Source organism: Gavia stellata, chromosome 4 (genome assembly GCF_030936135.1).
Source record: "Gavia stellata isolate bGavSte3 chromosome 4, bGavSte3.hap2, whole genome shotgun sequence".
In the NCBI taxonomy this organism is placed as follows: Eukaryota; Metazoa; Chordata; class Aves; order Gaviiformes; family Gaviidae; genus Gavia; species Gavia stellata.
This window is the reverse complement of record NC_082597.1, coordinates 22,464,274-22,480,057: the sequence shown is the minus strand read 5'-3', so window position 1 is coordinate 22,480,057 and position 15,784 is coordinate 22,464,274.

The following is a 15,784-nucleotide window of genomic DNA, read 5'->3' as shown; positions in this document are numbered from 1 at the left end:
GTACCATGTGGAAGAAGGTGAACAGAGGGATTAAAAAGCATCATGTTACTTCTCTACCAAATAGCAGCAGATGGCAGGGACTAGCAGGTCAAATTAGTTTCCTGTTGGGGGAGAAAAAATCGATGATTCAGAGTCTTAGTGCTTTCTTATTTCAATTATGTTCTCTGGTTCCCCGAGAGAGTTACTTGCACATAACTTGTCAGCCATCCCTTCTTTCAAGAATCTCAGTAATCATGATGAAGCAACTCAGCTCCAAGAATGAGATTAGAGAGACTATCTCTACCTGAACTGCCCAAGTTGTTCTCAAACCGAACTTACCTTGCCTCTGCGTGTAAAAATCTCTAAGCTTTCATATAAACTGAGTTCTGTAGTGCAGCTTTGGCCTTTCAGAAATATTGGGCCCAGGTCCAGATCAGAGTGCTACCATGCATCCTTCTTTTTCATGGGTATAGTAATTACCTAAGTTCTCAGTAACCTCAACATGTGAAAGTCAGAGACACAAAGCAACAACAGCAAGTTTAAGTGTTTAAATAATAATTTGAAGTTCACAATGTAGAACAGTCCTCTACACAAAATATGAAATAATGGAAAGCTTTCCTAGCAGCGAAAGTGAGTCACAAAAGTTAGATAGACTTTGCTCTATAAAGGTGAAGAACGGAACTGAGCTTGCCCATTAAAGCACCCATGTTCAGGTGTCTCCATGTGGGTGAGAAGTCAAGGTCTCCATTACTGTTAATAGAGAACCAGTCAATACCATCTATGGAACCCTGAGAGCAATTCGGCTGACCGGCTGACCTGTCGATTTCTGTTTTAGAATGAGCTGACAGTATAGACTAAATCTCAGATAACTAAAATGGATCTCATTCTCGATGCCCAGTCTTGATAGCTCTCTTTACTATCAACAGGGAGCAATCAGTCTTGCAGGAGAACTTTCTCACTCCTAAAATAGTCTGTTACCCCCTATTTTAGGCTATAACTGTCTCACTCAGACTAAAGGCTTGATTCTGTTGCTCACCCACAGGCATTCAGTGCCATTTGAGATACGTAAAGCTACCTTGTCTCGTTGCCAGCCACCACACCAGAAAGGCACGGGTCTTCTGTAGCTACTATGTCATATCTGCCAGATCTAGGCATTTAAAATGGGACTAAATACTGACGTGTAGACAACAGAACTGAGTCTGAAGGTCTAATTTTAAATTATTAATTGAAGTGACCCTCATCCTAACTCCTCACAGTTTGTTTCATGACAGGGGTGTTGGAATTACACAGCGCTGAAGACTAGTTTCCAGTTTCCTGATAAAAATGTCACTGATTGACTATCTCTGTGCATATCAACTAATAAACATAAAATAACCTTATGTCGTAACTAGAGAGATCACCCGTCTAGAAAATGGTTTATAACAGGTGGTATGGTATAGACACAAGTTTGGCATAACTGAAAACAGTTACTGATCTCAGCTTTATGGTAGGTTCATGTAAATGCAGTCCATAGAGTGAAAGCAAAGTTACTATTTGAAAAAATGTCTCAAGAAAAGACTCAAAATAATATTTCTTCAAAGGTTGTAATATACTCATTTAGAAAAAGAACTTGTTTTCGTTTGTTATATACTCCCTGATCTTGTTATAAAAACAGTAGATGCAGAAGTGTTAGGTGAAAATACTGTAGTGTGCTTAGATTGCATTTGGTGTAGACAGCATACTGGAGTATGCAGCAAAAATGACCCCTGAGAATCTGTGTGCATCCCTGTTCTAGAGTACCCCTTGGTTTTAGCAATTAAATAAATGAAAAGGTTTGGTTCCATTGTGTTAGAAAAAGATACTGCAAAATGATGAAAATAAAGGAAAAGTGGGCATCCTGTTTTAAATAGAAAGTAATTGCGTGGCAACATTAAAAAGACCAGCTCACTCATTAAATTGAAAACCTCAGGTCAGTACTGGGCATAGTACAGGGAATTGTAGATAATTTTTCTTAATATCAGTTAGTTGTGGAGAAAAAAGACCAGTTTTAATGGAAAGAACTAATGCCACAACCTTCGTGTTTTAGGTGTTGAAAGTCTTGACACTGGCAATGGATCACGTTCATAATGACATTCTTCAGACATGGGTGGCATTCAAAGCAGAAGTTCTCATCAAAGAAATGGAAAAAACACCACTTGCATCAGACAGAAAATACGAATTTCCTTAATAAGTTAGTTTGCTCCAGGCCAAAGAAGGCTTAAGGACATTACTCTGCCTGCTGTTCCATATTAGTACTCTATCATATTATTGTGCCTGCAACATAACTAATTTATTTGGCAGAGATGTAACACTATTTTTCCCCACCAGACATCTGAGAAAATAAAAATAAAGGTGTTTGGGAGGCTTCTCTGTGACAGTTTCAAATAAAGCTACAGCCACCATAGGTCTAAGAAAGAAACGGATGACAGAGGGAGATAAGCAAGTTAAGTTACACACTATTAGATACTCAATGCATTACATGTTAGTGGATAATGATTGCAGCTAACAGCTGTTTTGAGACTGCAAATACTACAGACTCGTACGGTTTTTGTTTTGTTCTGTGAACAGGTCATCAGATATCAGAAAACACAATACAGTCTATTTGGATTTAGAAATGACTATGCATTTTCTTATATTTCACAGTGGTTGACTTGTAATTAAAAATGATTACTTCTGTTAATGACAATGAAAATTATCTGTATATATATGTTTACTATCAGCAGAAGATAATAAACATCTTTTATTCAGAACTGGATATTCTACAGAACAAGACCTGATCAAAAGAGAAAAGAAGACTGGTCTTTTTTATTAAACCATAAGTTGGAAATCATCCAAAGATGACACTTGCATGGTAATTGACGTAAGGGTTATGAGACAACAAGCCAAGGAGTTACACAAAAGGTTGACACATCCGTGTGTGAATTGTTTGGCATGTTTGTCTTCTGTGTTAAATAAACCTCCTCCAGAAAGTATTTAGAAAAAATATTTTTGAAGACAAAGGGAAATAGAGACCTAACATGCCGCATTATTATATATTCTATCTTTCTGTCTCTTTGTCCCAGTCTCTTCAATCAGACGGTCACAACATTTTCATAACTTTGTCATTATCATACACAAGTGGAATATCAAAGATGAAAGAAGGGATAGAAATAAGATGACTGCAGAGTGTGCATGTCATTTGGTCATGTCAGTAGTTGGTAATTAACTTATCCCATGTCTTATCACTGTGCAGTACGTGTCATACATACATAGACCAGTGACGAGCTGTTCATCACATATTCTGTTGAAATTAACTGTGGCATCTTAAACCACAAAATCAACTAGCTTGAGAAGAGAATTTTTGGAGTAATTAGTTCTTTCCACCATTGCAATTACTTATGTGTGCTGATAACCACTGAAAATACTATAAGCCACATCCTGTACAACCTGCTTGTTCTCAGTGCTTCTCTCAGTTCTGCCCCCCACAACAACATACCAGTGTGTTGAATATGGATTTCTTGTACTGACTAGGTTCTTCTTTATTGATTTTTTTAAAAAATGTGCAAACTTTTTGGTAAGCCTTGGAGTGTTTGCTTTCTGCTGTCTCCTGAACAAGGAGTGTCTGAGATTGTATGGACTTACTTTCTTTTGACTGAAGAGATAATGCAAATAGAGAGATAGCTGTCTTTACATGGATGATAACCTGTTAAAATGTCACTGTGTTTATGCTCCATGTGGTTGTGCCTGAGGAGGGGGCAAGGAGTCATGTACCAGGACTCCTGGCTCTGTATGCATCCAAAGCTCTGGCAAGCACGTTTGTGTCTTTCCATCTAGCACCTCATCACATGTGATTAAAACGGAACAAAACATTTCTGATGATGTTTCCCTTGGGCAGTGCTAGCTCTGTAGAATTAAAAATTTTTGGTAAACTGTGCCAGTTGTGTCAGATCTCTGAGAGTGGTCAGTATCTGGGAACCAGGACCTGGTGGCCCAGGGGTCTCCTCCTCCCCGGCAGCTGCGGTGCCAAGGGCCCACCCAGGCAGTCACAAGCATGTTTTGGATTTTCCCAAACTGTAATTTTTAAATTTCCTGTTATGTATCTAATTCCTAAATATTTTGCTCTTTGAATATTTTTTTTTTTTTTAATTTTCTCAGGGTGTGCCTGCACTGATTGAAGTTGTGGAGTTGCTGGATTTAAAAGGAGAGTTTGCACACAGCTGCCATTGAGTTGTGCATGTGCAGTGCTGGAGAGTCTGAAAGCCTGTCACATCAGGAACTGCAGCTCTATGGTAGTCTTTCAATGTTGGAGTCAAACTAAAAAATGCCTGACACTTCTGAGGCAAAGAATGTCTTAACTTTTCCACTCTAATATAAAAAAAAAAACCACCACAAAACCACTCACCATTTCACCTTTTTCATCATGATTCTCTCTGAGAAAATCATTAATATCAGAATTTTTCCAAAAGGGTGCAGATTCTTTCTTTTCCCCTATTAACTTGACCTTTCCTACCTCAAAAATGTAGGCACGATAGTCTAAAGATGTGAACACGCAAGTAGTAAACAATGAACAAAATCCCCCTCCTGTGCTAACATCCTGCCAGGAGAGTTTTTGTGGGGTGGGGATGAGTTCAGAGGGGAGATGCTGCTGGGACAATCAGGCGTGTGCTGGCCCCTCGCTGTCAGAGTGCTCCTGCACGAGCGTGACAGGGACAAGCTCATCCGTACCGTTACGGAGAAGTTTTGCTAAGTAGGCTGAGGACAGTTTCTGAGGCAACATCAAATGACTTAGAGGTTGGGAGTGAATTGCTAGCAGACAAAAAGCCTTAATGAAAGCGATGTTTCATGCGTGGGCTACGACAAGGTGGGACCCAGGCTTCCCGACTCCGATGCGCTTCTCACTGTTGACTGAGGGGAGAGTTGGGGGAAGTAGAGGATTATCTGAGGTACATGCACTCGTGAGCTGATTACTCAGATTGTACCCCCTCCTAATTGGGTTTTCATTTGATACTGGGTGTCACCAGCTCCCACTGAAGTCAGGGGAAAGACGTCCTTTGAATTCAGCTGCCGTTGGATCAGACTCTGGGTGTAGAGCACTGGCACCTATTTCAGCTGTCAAAAATTTCAGTCCCTGTCACACAAATGACAGGGGATAAAGCAGGATTTAGAGACTGAGAAGGAAATTTAAATATGTTTCAACATTTGCTGCATTTGGAAGCTGAAATGCTGCCAACAATTTGATGTGTGTTTTCATATGCTGTACAAGCTTGTATTTTTGTTTGTTTTTCACAATAGAACGATAAGCAACAGACTGTGGCCTTAGACTCGGTCTCGGACAATTCTTTCCACTTCCACTTTATGACCATGTGGAGCTCTGCCTTTGTACATTTGGTATTTCATTCTTATCACAGCATAATTATTCAGATATTGGTCTGAGAACTGGCAGCAATACTGCATTCTGACATTCATGATGGTGTGGTTTTGCCTCATTTCTTCTTTTCCCTTCTATTTAATATTAAAATGGTGGTAACATGCACACGTGTCTAGTTAGAAATAAATACTGCAAGAAGCCATCGTATCCACCCAAGATTTCACAATGAAACTATAAGGTGAAATAGCTGGTGGACACAGTGAAAAGATGGATGAAGCACAGTGTGACACAGTTATTTCCTTTTTTTCACTCCAGTGCAGGGAAAAATGGTCTAGCTGTTTTGTTATTAGGCAGGTGTGACATCTTTCAAAGAGGTACAATACTTCTATTATCTAGTGATTAGCAGAAAAATTAGGAAGCCAATTTACTTTCCAGAAGCTTGCAAACCCTGAGCCCAGAGGCAGATGTTATGGAGTTTCACACAAAATACTAGAGCCTCAGCTTAGGGGAAAGCAGAAATATCAACCTACTGATCACCAATGTAGCAATAAGTTAAGATCAAAAGACTAAATTAGACAATGAGATGAACTTCTGCTGTCCTTTGCTGTAAAAGAGGAGGGAAAAATGAGTAACTAAGATGACATTAGCTCCTAAATTTCTCCTGTAATAGAATTACATTGATAAAACTGTTCTCCATGTTTTGAAAATGTAGAGGTAGACCCCTGCATAATAAGCTTTCTCAATTTGCATGCAGATTAAATTGACCTATTTGCCCCCCAGGAAGCTGAGAGTGTAATCGTCTGTGCACAAAATTTGGGAATTCCTGCTGTATTGAATGTGAGGGAGTGACAGTTGCATACTGTGGTACTGTGAGGCTTTGGAAGCTCTTCAAAATGCTATGTACCTTCAAACTGCTTCTAGTCCCTTTCACTAAAAGATATATAAATACATGTTCCTAACCAAGACATGTCTGTAAGAAAAGAAAGAAGGCAAGTAGGTAATCTGGTGATAGATGTATGGCATGTGTCCCTATTGCATCAGCCTCTGGAGTTCCAAAATGGCCAGTGGCTAAATTTTTTTTGAAAAAGAGTAATTGCCTCAGAGCTATCAACACATTTGCTTTTACTTCCTTAATTGCAGTAACTTGCAACTGCCATGTCTTTATGGTTAAGTTTGTTAGGCCCTCTCTAATACTGTGAATTGTCAACTACATAGAACTTGTGGAAACTTCATCTCCAAGCGATCTTTATTTGGGAGAAGGAAAATAGTTTAGCAGGGAATTAAAATTAATTTTGTGAAACCAAAAATAAAGAGATAGTTGTTTTAAAGAAGGTCTGAATATGGCTGGAACTGGTAGCCTAGATACTATTTTAAGAAAACTCTGTTGTATTTTTATTTCTGTCTGGAGCAAATTCGGAAAGGATTAGAAATATCAGAGGAATTGGACCCCTGCCAGCCAGGAATTTATTAAGAACAACACTTTATTGTGCTCACATAGCTTTCCTTTGGTCTTCTAAATTATACTTAGAGACAGATTGATTTAAAATGCTTTCTTTAGAAACTAATGGTAGGAAGCTTATTTCATTTTGGCAAAAAGTTGTGTGTGTGGGAAGAAGGGGGAAATCTTGTAAAGTACAGAGACCAATGTATTGTGCACAAGGACTACCCTTCGATGAACGAAAAACCAAAGTTTAAAGCCTTTCTGGCCTTTCTTAGACAGGGTATGGAGCTGTCAGCGCTGTCAGTAAAATTTATTCACACTGTTCAAGTGCTTATGAAAGCTACTGAGCAGCCTGATCTATAAGTGATTGAGCAGACAATACTCTAGAGCTTTGAGTACAAATAAAAAGCCACTATTTCAGGCTCCATGCATCACAACTAGTGCTTTCTAGGAACACTGCCAGTCTAAATAAAACACAATCTTGCTGTAATTTTATACAACACTTGAAAGGAAGACTAAGGCTACGCCGTGCCCTTCATAAATGCTTCTCTACCACATTTTTCCATAACCAAGTGATAATTTGACTTGACAATATGCATGCCAGATTTAATTATGCTTTCATATTCTGCTTTCCATTAACTATTATACTTTCCTTTGTCAGCTGATTATTCTACAAAATTTCACTTTCTAATGCCAGGATTTCTAGATGCCTCATTTACTTAATTGATTTGAAAAAATAACATCTCCTAGCCTAGGTGTTTGATCCATTATGCATGCGGGGAGCATATGTGCTAACCAAGACACTTTTCATTCATTGAGCCTGACCATTGCTTCACAGTATAAGGCTGAAAGTGCAAATGCTCTTCAAGGCTGAAACTAAGACACTAGTGCCCATCCTTATATCTCTGTTGGGTACTTATAGCACTCTCACTTGAGGTGAAGCTGGAAGGAGCCATGGAGGGCAGATTTTTAGCGCCCATTCATGTATACTGGCAAAACAACTCCCTACAATACACATCACTTAACTCTGTAACACCTTTCTGGCCAGGAGAGCCCTACTAGAAAGTTTTTAGCAAACCATTCAGAGGTTGATGACATGCAACAGTCTGACGGTTAATTAATTTAATGTATTTTGGAAGCTGACCATTGGAATATAGCCATGGCATATGTTATTTTTATTTCAATTGGTAATACAAAGATTTCGCTTTTATCCTTAGATAAACTTCTAATAAATATAATGGAAGATTTCCTGAGTAGAGGCTGTATGAAGTTCTCAGGATTTTGTTCACTTACATTTTATGGCCAAGATTCAGAATTTTGTCAGTGTCATGTAAGTGTCCATTTTCACTGTTAAAGAATAATGTATCTGAATAATAGACTCTTCAGAAAAATATTTAATTCTTGTATCTCGGACAGTCCAAATTGCCAGGGTCTAACTTGTCATGTATATTCTTATCCCAAATACGGGTTTTCAGAATAAATAGTTTAATCTGTGAAATCATTTATGATCATATGTTGACAAAACCCACACATTTCTTAACTGTTGCTTTTAAAAATAGTTGTAAAACTGGACCTGTTCTTTCCAATTGCAGTCCCCAGGGTTAAAAAATGATGGTACTGGCTTAAAAATTATGAGCTGAAAACATAAACAAATTGCAGGCTCATTTTATTTAACTTCTGTATTTTGAGCATTTAAGATTCATACTTTCTAGCATTTTTTCTGAAACCACAAGTGTGGATGATTCATTTTATTTTAACAAAGATGAAAAGAGATAACCATAATAACATGACTCCAGGAGGAGAAAACAACAATTCTCATGAGGCTAAGTTATAATGATGAAAATTTGCACTGTTGGATTCTCCAGAAAGGCTGCTTTTTATTATGATGCTGAAATAAAATTATTTAACTGTAGCAGGAATGTAGTTTTCTTTGTAAACCAGATTAAGCTGAAATTGGCTTCCATTAAAGTAAGCAATGAACATCAAGACTTACTGGCATGAGAGTTAATATTTTACTGAGGTAAAGCCAAAGTCTACATTTATTTTGAAAGGCAGTAAATCTTCAGTTTTCAACAACATCAAGTTGGTAAATGTCATGTATTAATTTCCTTTATTTATCTTATTACCACAAATACTAACTAAAAAGAAAATACACCGCATAATGGAATCAGGTATTAAAGTACTTCACAAACATTCAGCAACAGTGACGTTGGCCTTTGAAACAACTAAACAAAAATCTGATTCTACTACACAAATTTGCACATAATGGAGCCAGATTTTCTCCATTGGTGCTTCCTGAGCTTGATAGCTGTTATCTATCAGTGAAAATGCATTTCTTTACGTTAACTGTTGTGTAGTGCTGATGACAGGATATTTCTCAGGTTGCCAGGAACTGAGCTTGCATGCTGCGATGATTGGTAACACCTTGCGTACGCCAAGAGGAAGGCAATGCAGCATATGGAGGGCTGTAGTGATGATTCCCAGATGCAGGCCAGGTCTTAGAGCCAGGTTGTATTCTTCATTCTTTGAACTTTCGGATTGTGTAGTAGGGGAAGGTTGTTTTTTCAACTTCATCCCTGACCTGAATCAGAGAGACACAACATCTGATGCTTAAGATGTACAACTGCCAGCCTTCAGCTCTCTGGCCTTTATAGCAGTTTCCTTCATGATTCTCTAACCTAACACACCTTCAAGGACCAGGCTTCTGTGCTGCTTCTGTTTCAGTGCATGAATCCATTTGGATCCCCTTTCCCTGCATTGCCCACATTACAGCTTTTTTTTTTTTCCTTGGCTGTTTCTGCAGCTGAGTTCTCCAAATACATTTTGAAAAAAATGATGTGGAGTTATTTTTCTCCACTTTCTTTTTCCAAAACAGGTAGATAATTTTAGTCTAATTTCAATTACAAAATTACATATATTTAGTTAATAAAAAAGTGTAAACCATCCCCTTTTTGACATTTCTTTTTCCAAAATAGATTGACTGAAAATGGCAATCAGTCATCCTTAACTCCACAGACTGTGACAGCAAAAATGCTTACTAGCTTCTGTTCCCTGTGTTTTTGCATGTAAAAAAAGGGCAAGCAGAAATGGTGAGATTCATCAGTGTCTGCAATACGCACCCAAACTCCCATTTTAGTCAGGGGAGATCCAGGCAGTGTATTAAGTAGAATCCAGACGGTAATTCTTAGGTTAAAATGGATATTTAAAATTGCTCTAAAATGTGCCCATTATTCTCACTGCTTGTATAGGGAGTCTGGAATAGCTGGATCGTTGCAGAAGCCACTGTGTCTGCAGTTAGACATATGAAGTCAGTTGAGATGAAGCCCATTCTAGGTCTTCCCATTCTCAGTCTCTTTTGTTATGGTTTGAGTCTGGAGGACACCTTCTGAGCAGCTGAACTAAGTTGTCCATTAGCTAATTGAGCTAATATCAATCCGGCATGGCTGGGCTAGGACACCAGCTGGCCTTCTGTATTGTCCAGTATTCTCCTGTTAAAATAAGATTTCTCATGCATTCATTTTTGTTTAAGATTGACTGAAAAAAGTCAGTAGAAAAGAAAATCTATTGAATGCCTTCTGAATACAGCCTAATAATACACAAATGATTTCTGATAAAAAATAGCAAACATTGACATGCTAATATCAAATTTTCTCTCCCTTCCCTTTTTAAAAAGAAACAAATTATTTACTGTTGACTTTTTCCTGACTTTTTCATTTCTACAGCATGAAAATAATGTAATAATAGGAGCTATTGCGATATAAAAATATTCAGACTGCATTTTTATGAAAATAAAAGAGAGTTCTTTAAAACACTATAACAAAAAAAGAAAAGAATGGGAAATAGGACATGGCAAAATCTTAGCTTTTCAAGCGGCATTACATTTTCATTGCAATGAAATTCTTAAAAATCAAAGGACCTTATGGTGATTTCACCTAGTTCATTTGCACACTATTACAGATGTCTATAATTTCACTCATTTCCTTAGCTGTAATTTGCAGTACTTATACACGACCTCATTACTAGGATCAAAATCTGCTTATTTGCTGTCTTTCTTTTTTCTCTTCTCCCAAATGATGTCAAAAAATATAGGCTGTCCATAATATAACTCAATTAATTACAGAAACTATGAAGAGTATAGATAATGAATCTGATAGCAAGTCTTAGACGCTGAACTCTGAAAACAACTGTGTAGCAGTATGCAAAGACATGAAAACAAGTCTGATTGCTAGGCTTCACTGAGGGGGAGATCCTGAGGTGATGGAAATTTTGCCATTGATGTCAATAATGAGTCCATCTTTGTTATGGGAATATCATAGAATCATAGAATGATTTAGGTTGGAAAAGACCTTTAAGATCATCAAGTCTGACCATAGGCCTAACCCTGCTAAGTCCACCACTGAACCATGTCTCTTAAGTGCCTCATCCACATGTCTTTTAAATACCTCCAGGGATGGTGACTCAACCACCTCCCTGAGCAGCCTGTTCCAATGTCTAACAACTCTTTCAGTGAGGAAGTTTTTCCTAATATTCAGTCTAAACCTCCCCTGGTGCAACTTGAGGTCATTTCCTCTTGTCCTGTCACTCGAGTCACTTGGGAGAAGAGACCAACACCCACCTCTCTGCAACCCCCTTTCAGGTAGTTGTAGAGAGCGATAAGGTCTCCCCTCAGCCTCCTCTTCTCCAGACTGAACAACCCCAGTTCCCTCAGCTGCTCCTCATAAGACTTGTGCTCCAGACCCCTCACCAGCTTCATCACCCTTCTCTGGACACGCTCCAGCACCTCAATGTCCTTCTTGGGGTGAGGGGCCCAAAACTGAACACAGTATTCGAGGTGCGGCCTCACCAGCACCGAGTACAGGGACACGATCACCTCCCTACTCCTGCTGGCCACACTGTTTCTGATACAGGCCAGGATGCCGTTGGCCTTCTTGGCCACCTGGGTACACTGCTGGCTCATATTCAGCCGGCTGTCGATCAACACCCCCAGGTCCTTTTCTGCCAGACAGCTTTCCAGCCACTCTTCCCCAAGCCTGTAATGTTGCATGGGGTTGTTGTGACCCAAGTGCAGGACCCGGCACTTGGCCCTGTTGAACCTCATACAGTTGTCCTTGGCCCATCGATCCAGCCTGTCCAGATCCCTCTGCAGAGCCTTCCTACCCTCAAGCAGATCAACACACCTGCCCAACTTGGTGTCGTGTCCAAACTTATTGAGGGAGCACTCAATCCCGTCGTCCAGATCATTGATAAAGATATTAAGCAAAACTGGCCCCAGAACTGAGCCCTGGGGAACACCACTCGTGACAGCCGCCAACTGGATTTGACTCCATTCACCACAACCCTTTGGGCCCGGCCATCCAGCCAGTTTTTACCCAGCGAAGAGTGCACCCATCCAAGCCATGAGCAGCCAGTTTCTCCAGGAGAATGCTGTGGGAAACGGTGTCAAAGGCTTTACTAAAGTCCAGGTAGACAACACCCACAGCCTTTCCCTCATCCACTAGGTGGGTCACCTGGTCATAGAAGGAGATCAGGTTTGTCAGGCAGGACCTGCCTTTCATAAACCTGTGCTGGCTGGGCCTGATCCCTTGGTTGTCCTATACGTACCATGTGATGGGCACTCAAGATGATCTGCTCCATAACCTTCCCTGGCACCAAGGTCAGGCTGACAGGCCTGTAGTTCCCTGGATCCTCCTTCCCACCCTGCTTGTAGATGGGCATCACATTTGGTAACCTCCAGCCCACTGGGACCTCCCCGGTTAGCCAGGACTACTGATAAATTATTAAAAGTGGCTTGGTGAGCACTTTACCAGCACTTCTCCAAGAGAAGAGAAAAAAAAAAATTTGCAGATAATCACACAAGCTAATTTGGAATAAAAAGAAATGTACTAAGAGGGGCATGGGTTAATGTGATCAGTCTACTAAGTGATGTGAGGGCTATGGAGGAGCTAAACAGAGAACGGTTAATCACTGTTTCTTGTAACATGAAAATATGTAGACTATTCAATGCACTTATAAGCCAGCAAGCCTAAAATAAACCAAAAGAAGCAATTTTTTCCCATAATACGTAATTAAACTGTGGAACTTGTTGCCACAGCATGTTGTGATAGTCAGAATATAAACTGATTGAAAAGGGGATTAAGCAAATTCATGGAATAAATCTTGGCCACAAAGCTCTAGGTGAAACATCCAGCTCAGGAACTCATAAACCTCTGATTTCCAGAAACTGAGAAAGTAAATGAGCAGAAGGAGCATTCACTACCTATGAAGTTTCTGATTATCATTTCCTGTGCATCTGCCACTGGCTACTGTCAGAAACAGGATATTGGAGTAAACAGACAATTTGATCTTAACTACCATAAAACTCATTACGCATTGAAAATAAAAATAGTAGAATACTTTTCTCAAAACAATAAATTTGTAAATACAGAAACAGAAAACTCTTAGAGATGAAACAGACGTTCTTTTAGTCAACAACTGTTTTTCATGATGAAAATGCTCCACTAAATGTTACTGACCTGCCAGTGTATAATTTTTCCTCTTCAGCTGTGGTTAGAAACAGTAAAGCTGAAATGAGTCATCAGTTAAAATCTTTTCTATGGGTTTATTCTCTGTTGAGGAAAGAGAAATGGATTGCTTGTGTCTGTTACAAAAATACTGGTCAAGTAAGAGGGGTGGCAAAAAGTGACCATCTGTCACATGTTATTTTAGTGTTAACCTCAGCCTCATAAAATGGGGCCTTCCCAACTCTCCTGTGGCAGTGTAAAGCTATTTCAATTCTATTCACACCCTCTGGGCATCAGCGTGATTTGGAAACCTAATAAAGTAAGTCATCAAAGAACAACCCATGTGTCCAGAATTTGTATTACTACACTATGGGGAACCCAAGTGGTGCTATCTTTTAAGCCATATGTCTTCTAAAGCTCCATTTAAAGACATAGAAATCAATGTGATTTTGGTGGAAAGTAACAAATAAAACTAAGTAAGAAATGGCACACAGGATGCTGACTGTGCACTAAAGTGCATCTCCCACAGGAGCAGAAATGTTCCGGAAAGCTCCGAGAGCCGGTTGCTCCAGCTTCTTGAATCAGAGAAATGGGCCTCTGTCCATTATTTCTATATTCAAGAATGCAAAAATGAAACAAGGTTTTTCCTCCCCTGCCCCACATTTAAACTTATTTCTAGGAAGAAGGAAAAAAAATGTTGACTTCTGCCCTGCATGTGACAGTTAAAAGAGGCTTTGCCCATTATCTGCTTAGAATACCTTTGGAAAGGCTGTTAATAAGAAATTTGACTTGTCAGGAAGAGACCTCACATAATCCTGTGCTGTGGGCAGTAGTCATTTAACATCAACACATAGGCTTAGACTTCCTTGATAGCCATGGGGCCCTAGCCATTTTAGCCAACTACAACCATTAATTTCATCCTAAATTAGCAGTTTAATAAAGATTAGATGAACTACATCCTGAAGATGTTAACTTTCCTTCATCAGCTGTAATAAGAACATATAACGACTAGCACCAATGCAGCTGTGTATGCTCTAGATGTGTAAGAATAGGTGAGATGAATCATACGTGTACTATTCCCCAACTTCCCATCCCCACCTCCTGGGGCAGGTGAAAGCCTTCTTGTGTGATTGCTTAAGGATTCAACACTAATTTACATAAGAGTCTCTTGTGGAGGATGAACCCAGTCAATAATAGGTATAAAGATACGTCTGGAAACAAAAGTGAAATGATTTTCAGGTGGCCAGCACTCTCCCTTTCTCTGACCATTGCTCACATCTGCTTTCTTTTATCTGTTGGCATTTTATCCAGTGAAGTGTTAAAAACCTTAACTTTTGGAAGACCCTTTCTCTTCCTGTGTGCTTCCCCAATTGCTATAAATAGGAAGACTGTTCATCTCTTTTAAGGTAATACTGAAAAGCCTCCACGTCTTTTCCCTATGTGACAAGAGTCACCATGTGACAAGAGGTCCAGATTCACAGGAAGTTCACCTATGACAGTGATGACAGATATATCAGTGCTTAGACACAGCCCAAATCTCGAATGAACCTTCAAACTAATTGACTGAGAATTGAGGGCAAGCATAGATCAAATTAATAGGTAAATAAGCTACAACATGCCCTTTATTTCAGTACAATTCTGAAATAGTCCTCAAAATATTGTTTCACTTTCATTACAAATTCAGCAGTAAATCTTTAATGAAAACATATGCATCCTTCAGATTGACATTATTATACCTGAGGTCTTTGAACACATTCATTTATATAAAAGATCTAATTCCCAAGGAGAGTGTTTGAGCTCTTTCATTCTCTTTGTATGGTACACAAACATTTCTGAAGCAATATATTCTCAATTTTCTTCGTAAATATTAAAGGTGAATGTGGAGCATATCTAGAGGTGAATGAAAATACAGACTCAGCATTTGTTAGCTTTTGTTTGAACTCTCACAGAATGGGAGGTTTAACAGTGATTAGAGTAGGAGACTGAATGTCCAGATTTATAGGCTCTTTTCAGTAACATTTTCTAAAATTCTTATGTCTCCTACATATAAATAGAATTATGCAGCCCCTCAGCATAGGCGAAATGCAGACAGAAGCAAGCTCTCCCAGTTTGCTTCAGCTTTCAACTGCAAGAAAACCATGTGAGGGACCCTTAAGATAGGGCTGAGTTTAAGCAAATATACTCTGACTTCCACTGGGGTTCATTGTTTTGGACCCTGCTTTGATCTTATGTTCATTGAACCTAGAGATTTTCAACATGTGGTTCTAGGATGAGGACAGGACCTTCTCCATGGAGACCTTCAGAGATTCCAGGGTTTCTGTATTCTCTACAGAGGGAACTGAAGCAAGCATTTCAGAAGATATCTGGTTCATTACATACCTAAAACTTAAGGGCAAATTAAGTGTCAGTGTTAAATGAGTTGGATCCTATCCTAGAGACTTTGACAATACTGATTAAGGAACCTTATTGTTCTTGAAATTGTGAAGCACTTCTGAAAAT